The following is a 14,118-nucleotide window of genomic DNA, read 5'->3' on the forward strand; positions in this document are numbered from 1 at the left end:
TATCCCAGAATTGGCAGCATTCACAACACAAGCTTATTTTGATAAAGCACTACTGCATGAGAATGTGTTTACACTTATTTAATTTATCCACAATGATCCATAAACTCATGAACATAAGCGTGCAGAAAGTCATTACTACTGTGCTGCAATAGGCTATTCATCTGAAATTTCTGACCAAGCTGCAGATGGCTTTCTATTTGTAGAGAGGAAGCAAAGGGCCCAGCATAGTAATGAATAATGTATTTGCCAGTTTTTGCTCCTCTATGGATTGGGTGCGTTCTGCAACTGTATAGGCAGGTTAATTAAAATTCAGGTCCAATCAAGGTTAGATTAACTGCCACAGAAGCATCACACGGTCAACAGGGCATTTCTACTAGATTGCCTGAAGTGTGTCTATATAGAGAATGTGATGGATTACCAATCTGCTCAGCAGAAGGGCCGATAGAGAACCAAAGCACTATTTTCCAGTCACAAGTGTACCCTTGAATCTATATGGTGATCTTTAGTGGGATTCTGCCTGTTCCTAAAGAAGGAAATCTCTAATTTAATGAAAGCTAATGTACTCAATGCTTTTTTTGCCTCTGTTTTCACTAACAAGGTCAGCTCCCAGACTGCTGCGCTGGGCATCACAAAATGGGGAAGCGATGGCCAGCCCTCTGTGGAGATAGAGGTGGTTAGGGACTATTTAGAAAAGCTGGACGTGCACAAGTCCATGGGGCCGGACAAGTTGCATCCGAGAGTGCTGAAGGAATTGGCGGCTGTGATTGCAGAGCCATTGGCCATTATCTTTGAAAACTCGTTGTGAACCGGGGAAGTCCCGGATGACTGGAAAAAGGCTAATGTAGTGCCCATCTTTAAAAAAGGGAAGAAGGAGGATCCTGGGAACTACAGGCCAGTCAGCCTCACCTCAGTCCCTGGAAAAATCATGGAGCAGGTCCTCAAAGAATCAATCTTGAAGTACTTGCATGAGAGGAAAGTGATCAGGAACAGCCAGCATGGATTCACCAAGGGAAGGTCATGCCTGACTAATCTAATCGCCTTTTATGATGAGATTACTGGTTCTGTGGATGAAGGGAAAGCAGTGGATGTATTGTTTCCTGACTTTAGCAAAGCTTTTGACACGGTCTCCCACAGTATTCTTGTCAGCAAGTTAAGGAAGTATGGGCTGGATGAATGCACTATAAGGTGGGTAGAAAGCTGGCTAGATTGTCGGGCTCAATGGGTAGTGATCAATGGCTCCATGTCTAGTTGGCAGCCGGTATCAAGTGGAGTGCCCCAAGGGTCGGTCCTGGGGCCGGTTTTGTTCAATATCTTCATAAATGATCTGGAGGATGGTGTGGATTGCACTCTCAGCAAATTTGCGGACGATACTAAACTGGGAGGAGTGGTAGATACGCTGGAGGGGAGGGATAGGATACAGAAGGACCTAGACAAATTGGAGGATTGGGCCAAAAGAAATCTGATGAGGTTCAATAAGGATAAGTGCAGGGTCCTGCACTTAGGATGGAAGAATCCAATGCACCGCTACAGACTAGGGACCGAATGGCTAGGCAGCAGTTCTGCGGAAAAGGACCTAGGGGTGACAGTGGACGAGAAGCTGGATATGAGTCAGCAGTGTGCCCTTGTTCCCAAAATGCCATTGGCCTTCTTGGCATGTATAAGTAGGGGCATAACGAGCAGATCGAGGGACGTGATCGTTCCCCTCTATTCGACATTGGTGAGGCCTCATCTGGAGTACTGTGTCCAGTTTTGGGCCCCACACTACAAGAAGGATGTGGATAAATTGGAGAGAGTCCAGCGAAGGGCAACAAAAATGATTAGGGGTCTAGAACACATGACTTATGAGGAGAGGCTGAGGGAGCTGGGATTGTTTAGCCTGCAGAAGAGAAGAATGAGGGGGGATTTGATAGCTGCTTTCAACTACCTGAAAGGGGATGGCTCTAGACTGTTCTCAATGGTAGCAGATGACAGAACGAGGAGTAATGGTCTCAAGTTGCAGTGGGGGAGGTTTAGATTGGATATTAGGAAAAACTTTTTCCACTAAGAGGGTGGTGAAACACTGGAATGCGTTGCCTAGGGGGGTGGTGGAATCTCCTTCCTTGGAAGTTTTTAAGGTCAGGCTTGACAAAGCCCTGGCTGGGATGATTTAACTGGGAATTGGTCCTGCTTCGAGCAGGGGGTTGGACTAGATGACCTTCAGGGGTCCCTTCCAACCCTGATATTCTATGATTCTAAGGGCAACAAAGGTGTGACAAGATGATGACTATGAACAAATGGCTTAGGCAGTGGTGCTATAAGGAGGGCTTTGGGATGTATGGCCACTGGGAGGCACTCATGCACAGAGGACAGTTCTCTCAGGATCGACTTCATCTGAATAGGGAAGGAAATAGACTTCTAGGATGGAGGCTGGCACAACTGATTAAGAAACCTTTAAACTAGGAATCTGGGGGAGATGGTTGGGAGATGTCCAGGTAATCTCCACACCGGATTTAGCATAGAGAGGGAAGAAAGGATACAACCGTGGGTAGGAGAATGTACATAAGGAGGAAGAAAAGGAGTACTTGTGGCACCTTAGAGACTAACCAATTTATTTGAGCATAAGCTTTTGTGAGCTACAGCTCGCTAACATGGCTGTTACTCTGAAACCTATAAAGGAGGAAGGGCAGTGTGGATACCAGTCTAATAGGTTATACTGGCTGTAGAATGACCGTGCCTAATAGGGTACAGAATGTGAGCGAGGCCAAACAGCAAAAATTAAGATGTTTGTACACCGATGCGAGGAGCCTAGGTAACAAAATGGAGGAACTAGAGCTACTAGTGCAGGAAGTGAAACCAGATATTATAAGGATAACAGAAACATGGTGGAATAGTCGTCATGACTGGACTACAGGTATTGAAGGGTATGTGCTGTTTAGGAAAGACTGAAATAAAAGGTAAAGGTGGTGGAGTAGCATTGTATATCAACGATGAGGTAGAATGTAAAGAAATAAGAAGCGATGGAATGGATAAGACAGAGTCCGTCTGGGCAAAAGTTACAATGGGGAAGAAAACTATTAGAGCCTCCACTGGGATAGTGCTTGGGGTGTGCTATAGACCGCCGGGATCTAATTTGGATATGGATAGAGCCCTTTTTAATAAAGTAAATACTAATGGAAACTGTGTGATCATGGGAGACTAACTTTCCAGATATAGACTGGAGGACGAGTGCTAGGTCATAATAGGGCTCAGATTTTCCTAGATGCGATAGCTGATGGATTCCTTCATCAAGTAGTTGCTGAACCAACTAGAGGGGATGCCATTTTAGATTTGGTTTTGGTTAGTAGTGAGGACCTCATAGAAGAAATGGTTGTAGGGGACAATCTTGGTTCAAGTGATCATGAGCTAATTCAGTTCAAACTGAACAGAAGGATTAACAAATATGAATCTGCAACTAGGGTTTTTAATTTCAAAAGGGCTGACTTTCAAAAATTAAGGAAATTAGTTAAAGAAGTGGATTGGACTGAAGAATTTATGGATCTAAAAGGCAGAGGAAGCCTGGGATTACTTTAAATCAAAGCTGCAGAAGCTATCGGAAGCCTGCATCCCAAGAAAGGGGAAAAAATTCATAGGGAGGAGTTGTAGACCAAGCTGGATGAGCAAGCATCTCAGAGAGGTGATTAAGAAAAAGCAGAAAGTGTACAGGGAGTGGAAGATGGGAGAGATCAGCAAGGAAAGCTACGTTATTGAGGTCAGAACATGTAGAGATAAAGTGAGACAGGCTAAAAGTCAAGTAGAATTGGACCTTGCAAAGGGAATTAAAACCAATAGTAAAAGGTTCGATAGCCATATAAATAAGAAGGACCACTAAACACTGAGGATGGAGTGGAGGTCAAGGATAATCTACGCATGGCCCAATATCTAAACAAATCTTTAGCCTTATTAAAGACTGAGGCAAAGTAGGATCTTAGGGATAATGGTAGCATGACAAATGGGAATGAGGATATGGAGGTAGATATTACCATATCTGAGGTAGAAGCAAAACTCGAACAGTTTAATGGGACTAACTCGGGGGGCCCAGATAATCTTCATCCAAGAATATTAAAGGAATTGGCACATGAAATTGCAAGCCCATTAGCAAGAATTTTTAATGAATCTGTAAACTCAGGGGTTGTACCGTATGATTGGAGAATTGCTAACATAGTTCCCATTTTTAAGAAAGGGAAAAAAAGTGATCCGGGTAACTACAGGCCTGTTAGTTTGACATCTGTAGTATGCAAGGTTTTGGAAAAATTTTTGAAGTACTTAAGGACATTGAAGTCAATGGTAAATGGGACAAAATACAACATGGTTTTACAAAAGGTAGATCGTGCCAAACCAACCTGATCTCCTTCTTTGAGAAGGAAACAGATTTTTTAGACAAAGGAAACGCAGTGGATCTAATTTACCTAGATTTCAGTAAGGCATTTGATACCATGCCACATGGGGAATTATTAGCTAAATTGGAAAAGATGGGGATCAATATGAAAACTGAAAGGTGGATAAGGAATTGGTTAACAGGGAGACTACAGCGGGTCCTACTGAAAGGTGAACTCTCAGGCTGGAGGAAGATTACCAATGGAGTTCCTCAGGGATCAGTTTTGGGACCAATCTTTTTATTACTGACCTCGGCACAAAAAGTGGGAGTGTGCTAATAAAGTTTGCAGATGGTACAAAGCTGGAAGGTATTGCCAATTTAGAGAAGGACAGGGATACCCTACAGGAGGATCTGGATGACCTTGTAAACTGGAGTAATAGGATGAAATTTAATAGTGAGAAGTGTAAGGTCATGCATTTAGGGATTAATAACAAGAATTTTAGTTATAAGCTGGAGACACATCAATTAGAAGTAACGGAGGAGGAGAAGGGCCTTGGTATTGGTTGATCATAGGATGACTATGAGCCGCCAATGTGATATGGCCGTGAATGCGGTCTTGGGATGCATCAGGCGAGGTATTTCCAGTAGGGATAAGGAGGTTTTAGTACCGTCATACAAGGCATTGGTGAGACCTCACCTGGAATACTGTGTGCAGTTCTGGTCTCCCATGTTTAAGAAGGATGAATTCAAACTGGAACAGGTACAGAGAAGGGCTACTAGGATGATCCAAGGAATGGAAAATCTGTCTTATGAAAGGAGACTCAAGGAGCTTGGCTTGTTTAGCCTAACTAAAAGAAGGTTGAGGGGAGATATGATTGCTCTCTATAAATATATCAGAGGGATAAATACCGGAGAGGGAGAGGAATTATTTAAGCTCAGTACCAATGTGGACACAAGAACAAATGGATATAAACTGGTCATTGGGAAGTTTAGACTTGAAGTTAGATGAAGGTTTCTAACCATCAGAGGAGTGAAGTTTTGGAATAGCCTTCCAAAGGAAGCAGTGGGGGCAAATGACCTATCTGGCTTTAAGATTAAACTCGATAAGTTTATGGAGGAGATGGTATGATGGGATAACATGATGTTGGTAATTAATTGATCTTTAATTATTCATAGTAAATAGGCCCAATGGCCAGTGATGGGATGTTAGATGGGGTGGGATCTGAGTTACCCAGGAAAGAATTTTCTGTAGTATCTGGCAGGTGAATCTTGCCCATATGCTCAGGGTTTAGCTGATCGCCATATTTGGGGTCGGGAAGGAATTTTTCTCCAGGGCAGATTGGAAGAGGCCCTGGAGGTTTTTCGCCTTCCTCTGAAGCATAGGGCACGGGTCACTTGCTGGAAGATTCTCTGCTCCTTGAAGTCTTTAAACCACGATTTGAGAACTTCAATAGCTCAGACATAGGTGAGAGGTTTATCGCAGGAGTGGGTGGGTGAGATTCCGCGTCCTGCATTGTGCAGGAGGTCAGACTAGATGATCATAATGATCCCTTCTGACCTTAGTATCTATGAATCTATTTGCCACAGACAACAGTGGCGAAAAGAAACAAAATTAAATTCTGAAAACGCTCAATTACTGAAATCTATGGTGCACACAGAACTGAACATAGACAGTAATCCTGATTAGACTTCAAAAGTACTATATTATGGAACTTTTTGCACTTGAGCATACAGTTCATTAAAAGCATATTTTTTGCAACAGAATGTAGGAACAGATATAATTTTTATTTTATACATGATTAAGATATCAAAGGATTTTTTTTTTAAAGTGTAGGCTGCAATATTGAGACCAGTTCCACCAATAAATTTTTTAAAGTGTCATTTGTCCACAGAAAAGATCCAAAGTGGATGCCATTAAGGAAAACGAGGCCATTCGTCCTGCAGACCAAATTTAAGAAAAAAATAAATTCAGCCCGGTAATTAACCAAACTTGGCCTTGTGTTTCTGAAATACCAAACATTCCACCATACTGAATCCTGAAACAATTACAGACAACAGCAAACAGTGAAAGGCAACACTGGACACCAGACAACATTTTCAAGATGAAAAAAAAATCACAACATGGGTGTCATCATTTGAGCAGACATTAACAGATGAACATTTTCCATATGCTTAAAGTACCAAACAAACCCTATTAATAATACTCTCCAGCTTGCCTAGGACACAATATGTTACTGACAAGTTCTTTCCAAATCATAGCCTGTAATGAACTTGGCTGGAAAAGATATACAGTGTAAAACCAGGTTTCAGAGTAACAGCCGTGTTAGTCTGTATTCGCAAAAAGAAAAGGAGTCCTTGTGGCACCTTAGAGACTAACCAATTTATTTGAGCATGAGCTTTCCTGAGCTACAGCTCACTTCATCAGATGCATATGACGGTATGCATCTGATGAAGTGAGCTGTAGCTCACGAAAGCTCATGCTCAAATAAATTGGTTAGTCTCTAAGGTGCCACAAGGACTCCTTTTCTTTTTAGTGTAAAACCAGTCATAACAAAGTGTCACTATAGAAGAGATTTAGCTTCACTTAATACTTTTCTGCTTATCTGATTCATCAAGATATTTTCTCAAGAGATTTCTCAATACAGATTAGTTTATTTGGTACCTGCGATTTTCCCAGATGCCAAGTCTGGGCATATGCTACAATAACTTGCTTGCAATGCAAATCACACTCCAAAGCAATTAGGCAGTTCAGTCATTAATTCAGATGAGAAATAAAGCAGATGTTGTTTAACGTTCAAGTTTTGAGTGTTGAGAAAGGCACAGACACAATAGAAGCCGACCAATGATAGTCAACGTTTTAATGCAAGCTTACTTCCTTCACATGAAAAAACCGAACAGATGCTGAGCGGGCTTGTTGTGCCTGCGTTTGGGATGAAGCATTAAGAGTGCGTGGAAGAGAAACAGAACAAGGGCTGGTGGTCTGGGGCCGCGACAAGGAGTCATTAGAGCACCTACAACTACAGCTAGGGAAGTTTACTGCTGTTCTTCAACAGGAAGCAACATCAGTGCACGGGATGCTTTGCAAATAAGCAGCCCTGCCCCAGCTCGCTTACAACAATTAACCAGGCGCCACAATTATTACTTAGAAAATACTCCCCCTCCGCCGCCCCAACGGCGCTTCTAGCCGGGCTGGCAGTCCCCCAGGTGCCCGTGTGCATCACCGGGATGCGCGTGTTAGGTACGGCCAAGCGCCCCCCGGCTCGGATAACCCCCCGGCTGCAGGCAGCACGGACGGACTGACAGCGAGCCCGGGAGGGGGGGGGGGGGGGCAGGCCGCCCGAGCTGCGCCGCGCCAAGCACTGGGTCTCTGCTCTGTGCGGACTCACGCTGCCCGGCCCCACGGAGACGAGGGACCTGCCAGCACCGGGGTCTGGCTCTGGGCAGGTGGGAGAAAAGACAGCTCCATCACCCCTCTTCCCATCGCCGGCCCGTCAGCCTCTCCCCTCAGGGCCCCAGCCCCTCACCTGGCGGCTGCGGCGGCGGCGGCTCCCTACTGCGCTTCACGCTAACCTGGGCCCAGGCCACACTGGCGCCTCCGCTCCCGCCGCATCAGCAGCTCTGGCAAGCAGCGTCCCGCCTCCCACCAGCCAAACAAGCTTCCCCCTGCGGCTCCGGCTCCGTCCTTTCGCTCCCTCCGCCCCCTTGTTTATTTCACGGCGGCGGAAGCTGCCCCGCACAGCACCCAAAATGGCGGCGGCTTGGCCCGGGAGCCTCGCGAGCGCGCCCGGCAACAAGCTCCGCCCCTGGGGGTGCGCTGTGGAGGAGGGAGGTGGTGGGCGGGCGCGAGTCATTCCTTTCAACTGCCCTCGGCGAGCCGTTGGCCGGTTCGACTTCGCTGTGGCCGCCAGCCTGGGGACGGGAACTCCTTCCACTCCGCAGTCCCTCGGCAGAGGAGGCCGGCTTGGCCGGGGGCTGAGCTGTGGCCTCCCCTGTGATGACCCCGTGGGGTTTATAACCAAACCACCCCTCCAGGCCGCCGGAAGCCATGAGTTGGGCCTGGGAGCCGCGGCGGATCTCGCTCTCGCTCTTGTTATTTGAACCGCCTCTCCTGGGTGTTGATGGCAGCGTCACCCACAGAAGCTACCGGACGGGAGCGGGCGGAGCGCGGGAGCAGCAAGGGCGCGCCGCCGCTGGGCGCCGTTTGGGAGCGTGTGCTGCCCTGCAGCTGCCGGAGTGGTGGTGGTGGTGGTGGTCGGTGCTGGTGATGACAGACAAAGTCACGTTTCGTTTTGTCTTACGACTGGGCAGGGGACCAACCGTAAAAAGGCAGGATGGTCCAGCTTAAAACTAAACAAGTGGTCTGCTGCCGGTGCCTGCCCCCGTGAGGCGCGTTTTGACTCTTGCCGCAGGAGTTCTCCTACCTAGCCCCCGCATCTCGCTGGCCAGCAATTGACTCTGCCTTGAACCCCCAAATTAAGCACTATTATCAGTAGTCCTGTAGTGCCATTGAGGAGGCCCAGTCATAGATGAAGACTGCATTGTGCTAGGTGCTGTACAAACAGAACAAAGTCACAGGCCCTGCCTCAAAGAGCTTACAGTCCAAGATGAGAAAACAGATGCATGCAGGCAGATAGGTGAGCATAAGAAAACAGTAAAAGAGTACTGGTGAGAGGGCCTGGTTACACCAGCCAATCCTGCCCCCTTCTACCACCATGCCCCTCCTGGGACTTTCACCCTACCAGTACCAGGCTGGGGGAAGGGTTAAGGAGCTGTCCTGTTGGTTATGAGTCGGGGAGAAGGGAACAGTTACCCTGAGCTGCTGGGCTCTTCCTGCTTGATCTAGAAAAAGGGGTAAACTGAGAAGGCAAAGTTTGTTGATGATACAAAATTAAGATAGTTAAGTCTAAAGCACACTATGAAAAGTTATAAAGGGATCTCACAAACAGGGTGAGTGGGCAAAAAAATGGCAGCTGAAGTTCAATGTTGATAAATGCAGAGTAATACACACTGGAAAATATAATGCTGACTATACTTAAAAAGTGATGGGGTCTAAATGAGCTGTTACCACTTAAGAAAGAGATCTTGGAGTCACTGTGGATAGTTCTCTGAAAACATCTGCTCACTGTGCAGCAGCAGTCAAAAAGCTAAAAGAATGTTCGGAAGCATTGGGAATACTTGAATACTGCATGCTGTTCTGGTCACCCCATCTAAAAAAAACGGAAATGGAAAAGGTTCAGAACAAAAATTATTAAGGGTATAGAGTAGCTTATATAAGAGGAGAGAGAACAAAAATTGGGACTATTCAGCTTGGAACAGAGACAGCCAAGGGAGGATATGATAATAGCAGTCTATAAAATCATGAATGGTGTGGAGAAAGTGAATAAGGAAGTGTTATTTACCCCTTCACATAGTACAAGAACCAAGGGTCACCCAATGAAATTAGGCAGCAGGTTTAAAGCAAACAAAAGGAAGTACTTTGTCACACAGTGCACCGTCAACCTATGGACCGCATTGCCAGCGGATGTTGTGAAGGCCAAAGTTATAACTGGATTAAAAAAAGAATTAGATAAATTCATGGTGGATAGGTTCATTAGTGGCTATTAGCCAAGGTGGTCAGTGATGCAACTCCATGCACTAGGTGTCCCTACACCTCTGACTGCCAGATGCTGAAACTGGATGACGGGGATGTATCACTTGATGATTGCCTTGTTTTATTCATTCCTTTTGAAGCATCTGTTGTTGGCTACTGACAAAAGACAGGATGCATGGCTAGATGAACCACTGGTCTGACTCATTCTGGCTGTTGTGTTCATTCCATTCCTGCAAGAATGATGTTGACTCCTGAGGGTGAAGCGCTCTGTCCACCTCCTTCATAGGCTTGGCAGGCTGGTCAATTGCGGGTATCACTACACTGCAGTGTAAGACCTGGGTTACTGGGATTTGAGTTCATGAACCCTGGGTTTGAAAGCCCAGGGCTTGCGTGTCCACACTCATTGGTGACCCTAGGTTAAGAATTTTTTAGCTTGGGTCCCCCAGTGTAACCCCTTTTGCCTTGGCTGATGGAACCATATCCTGATCTCAGAGAGCTTGGCAAAAGAAGATTTAATTGCACTCTCAGCAGGTGTAGAATGGTGATTGAATGTGAGTTTGGCAGATTGAAATCCTTCTGGCATTGTCTACAAACCTGTTTGGATTCCACTGTCATCAATACTGTCTGCATTTTTGTGACTTGCTGTGCCCTTTGCAATCTTTGTGAAGCCAAAGATGAGCCCTTTACCGCTGAATGGACCTATGACAGTAATGGATTGCTGAATTGGTATACTCAGTGAGAACTGCACCTATCACATCTGGGGCAGGATGCACCCGAACAACAGAAATCAGGGGTGCTCTTTGCTCCCATGTTGTGAACATGGATGGACCAATGGAAGATGGAGAATAATACTTTTATGAAAGTTTTTCTACAGCATTGTTTACAGTAAATGAGGTGCTATCACATAATGAAATGGGGATAGGGGATGGGCTGTACTGTCAATGTACAGAGTGAGTTGGGGGAGGTATTGATTGTCCTGAATTTTTATTTTGGATGACATGACAATGTAATGTGTGGGGAAACAGTGCATTTACATTATTGATTAATGTGCATATATATTTTGAGAAATTGTGTTTAGATGCAACGTATCTGTTGTGCCTTACCCCATGTTTATCTTTATTATTCAGAATTCACATTATAAGATGTGATGTATTGATGACAAACTTTCTTAATAAAATAAAAAAGCCTTTATTCAAATTACAAAAATAACAGTATTAGAGCATTGCCAGGCAGAACCAGCTGTCACTATAGCACAGAAACAATTGTAATACACCAACACCACAAAGAGTAATAAAACAAAGAGCACAAACCAAACATTAAATAGTGCCACCACAAAAATCCCTTAATTTTGCATGTCCCCTAACATGTTCTCCTTTCTTTTTATTCAGCGATTATCATGCACTTGGCACTGCTGCACTGCACAAGTGTGGAGGTGTGCAGTGGGGTGGCAGACTGCAAGAGGAAAGGGGCATGCATGGGGATGGAAGTATTCAGGAGGGGAAGGGGTTACCATAGGGGTGCAAGTAAACTGGGGTAGACTTGCCGTGTCCACCTGCTGCTAAATCGCAGTTGTATGAGCCACCCAACTATGGAATTGTCGAACATGTTCCTGTTATGTGGTGCATGTTACTGTGGAGGAGAATCAGGCCACGGTGCAGATGCAGCAGAAGCCTGCGCTAATGGCCATTAGCAAAAGCAGCCATTCAAACAAGGCTTTCTGCTGTGCTCGGTCCTCCTCTGTATACCAACGTTCCTGTTCTAGGAACTACAATGCAAGTGTCTGATCTAATGCTACAGTTCTGTTCTGGAGCTCTGCACCCTGCATGTGCCTTTCCGATTGCTTCTCCACTTGCTGTGAATCCTCTTGATGTTGCATGCACTTGTTGGCTTTGTGAGTTTTTCAAGTATAAGTTCATGATGGAAAAACTTCCTCTTGGACCAGTCAGTTATGATACTGAGATCCAAGGTTCAGCTGGAACTTGTGCAAACTGCCAAGGTACAATAGCCTGTGACGGTCCCTGCAAGCTGACATGAAACAGAAAATTCTTGTCTCAGTACTTATCAAATAATTCAGTGCATGAGCACAAAAAAAAAAAAAACTTTGTGGAATTTCAAGGACAAAAAAATTATACTTTGTAAAATTGAACGTCAGTATATTGTGAGAACGCTTCAGATTGTCGAAGCTCTAGGGACGCAGCTGGATTAATTGCAGTGAAAAGAATATATGGAGAATGGTAAGTCAAAAGTCACAATTTTGTTTAAAAATTACAGACTGCTTTCGGGAAAGGGAGGTGACTGCAGCATAGTACACAAGCCTTCTCTATCCTTTCAGACGTTCCACTTTTTAGAGAACATAACAATTCTTGTGGTTCTTGCATGGCAAAGAGATTTTATTCCAAGCTTCCAGTGGCAAGTGTGCATCCCACTGAAGTATTCAAATTTATGGTGACTGAACAGCTCATGTATGAGTGGAGTGGGCTGGTCAGTTCCTGAGGTGGCACTGGAAAATATGCTGTTCCCTGACATGTGATACCTATCTGGGAAAGGTTTATGGCTATCAACACCCAGGATTAGGGCTTCATTCATTAGGAAATCAACAGGATGCTCTGTTACCATCTGCATGGATTACTGCCTCCCCATGGCTTGTGATACAGCCTTTTATTGACTGTATGCAAGTACACATGCTACTATGAACTTGGAAAGAATTGCACAGCAAACCTCCATCCCAGCACATTTCTGAACTGCATACACCTCCCCAGCCTTATTTCAGACAAATGATTTTGTACCCATGTACTACCTGGACTACATTTAGCTTAAATAGACCACACTTGTAAATGGACTACATGTCAACTTCCCTCCCAGACAGTTCACTGTTTACGGCCAGCTTGTTACACCATTGTGTTAGTGCAGAGCAGCATGCTAACAGAAAAGGCAATATAAGGTTCTTATTTTTAACATCCTGGCACATTTTAGGAAGATTGTGGGAGTTTCGAGTAAAACTTAATTTTTAAATGCTTGTTTCACTGTTTGTGCTTCCTGGTCTCCATTTTTAATTCCATGTGAGGTGGAGATGGGGGGGGGGGGGTCACTAAGACACTGCCATACAATCCACCATTAGTGGATACCCTCTGCTGCCAGTGACTAGTAATAACTTTTGCATTGGTTCATAATCTGGAAACCGCTTCTGTTCCGACATTAATAAAAACGATTATGGAGCCAGAATCTTGCAAGGCTCTAGGGGGCATTCCATCACTTCAATTTCCGCTCCTGGTTCTGTGGCAGACTGCTCCTTGGGGAGTAAAGGGGAGCATCAAAAAGTTCCTCTAAGTAGGGACCCAGGCTGTACTGGAGCTGCTTCAGTGGCAAGACCTCAGGACCGGGACCACTTCCAGTACCAGAGTCACTTCGCTACCCTGATCCAGCATTTTCTGGCTCCCCACTGGTCCTAAACTGGATTCTGGGGTCAGAAGGCTGCCATCCCAGTTGATCAGGCCATTGGGAAGCACTGTTGGCTCCGTGCTCAGTGCAGTACCCTGCAACTGGTCAAATTCCTCAGAAAAGGAGAAAGGTGACTGCGAGATCCCAGAGGCATGGTTCTCATCCCTGGCTTTTTGGTAGTTGATCATGAGCCACTTAATCCTCTCCCTGCACTGGTCATGGGTCCAGAGAATTCCCAATACTGCCAGTTTCTTCAGTATTTCCTGGTACACTTAGTCATTCCTGGTACTCTTACTAAAAATCAAACTTTTTGCTCACCTCACACCAGAGATTCACCAGAATTTGGCTGTGATCCTGTGACCAGGAAGCAGCGCATTTTGTAAAGAATTTCTTCTGGTCAGTAGCCATTGTAAACACAGGAGAAGATTCACTGTGTTTGCAGCTCAGCGGTCAGAATAAAATGGAAGGGTTAAATGCTAATCTACTGTACTTGAACAAGGGGAGCTGCTTCCATTTTCTGGAAGTCGACGGGCTACTCTTGGGATAGAATGGACAGAGAACACCAGGCCATGAGTTTGTGGGATAGCGCTGGTAGATTGTCAGGGCCCAAGTCTGGGGGCCCAGGCCTGAGCTGTGTCCCCAGTGCAAAATGAAGGCATTTGGGCCAAGTTCCAATGGGACCTGGGGTCAAATCCACCCACTCTGTGGGCTGCTGGGGCCAAGGCCAAGTCAGACAGAATTGTGTGTAGATGGAAGG

At 45.4% G+C, this 14,118-nt stretch overlaps 1 protein-coding gene across 2 annotated transcripts in view; it reads right to left on the minus strand.

Annotated features, from left to right (window-relative positions):
* The window catches only part of FBXL3 (F-box and leucine rich repeat protein 3), a 41,195-nt gene extending 33,116 nt beyond the window's left edge, over nucleotides 1-8,079 (minus strand). Inside the window, exon 1 of one of the 2 annotated variants that reach the window (XM_077812504.1) lies at nucleotides 7,904-8,079. The gene's annotated coding sequence lies outside the window, so the exon portion shown is untranslated. Of the gene's footprint in view, nucleotides 1-7,857 lie in introns of both variants that reach the window. The other variant, XM_077812495.1, reaches the window with a different exon arrangement.
* Nucleotides 8,080-14,118: the final 6,039 nt, after the last annotated feature.

This window comes from Eretmochelys imbricata, chromosome 1, assembly GCF_965152235.1.
Source record: "Eretmochelys imbricata isolate rEreImb1 chromosome 1, rEreImb1.hap1, whole genome shotgun sequence".
Taxonomy (NCBI): domain Eukaryota; kingdom Metazoa; phylum Chordata; order Testudines; family Cheloniidae; genus Eretmochelys; species Eretmochelys imbricata.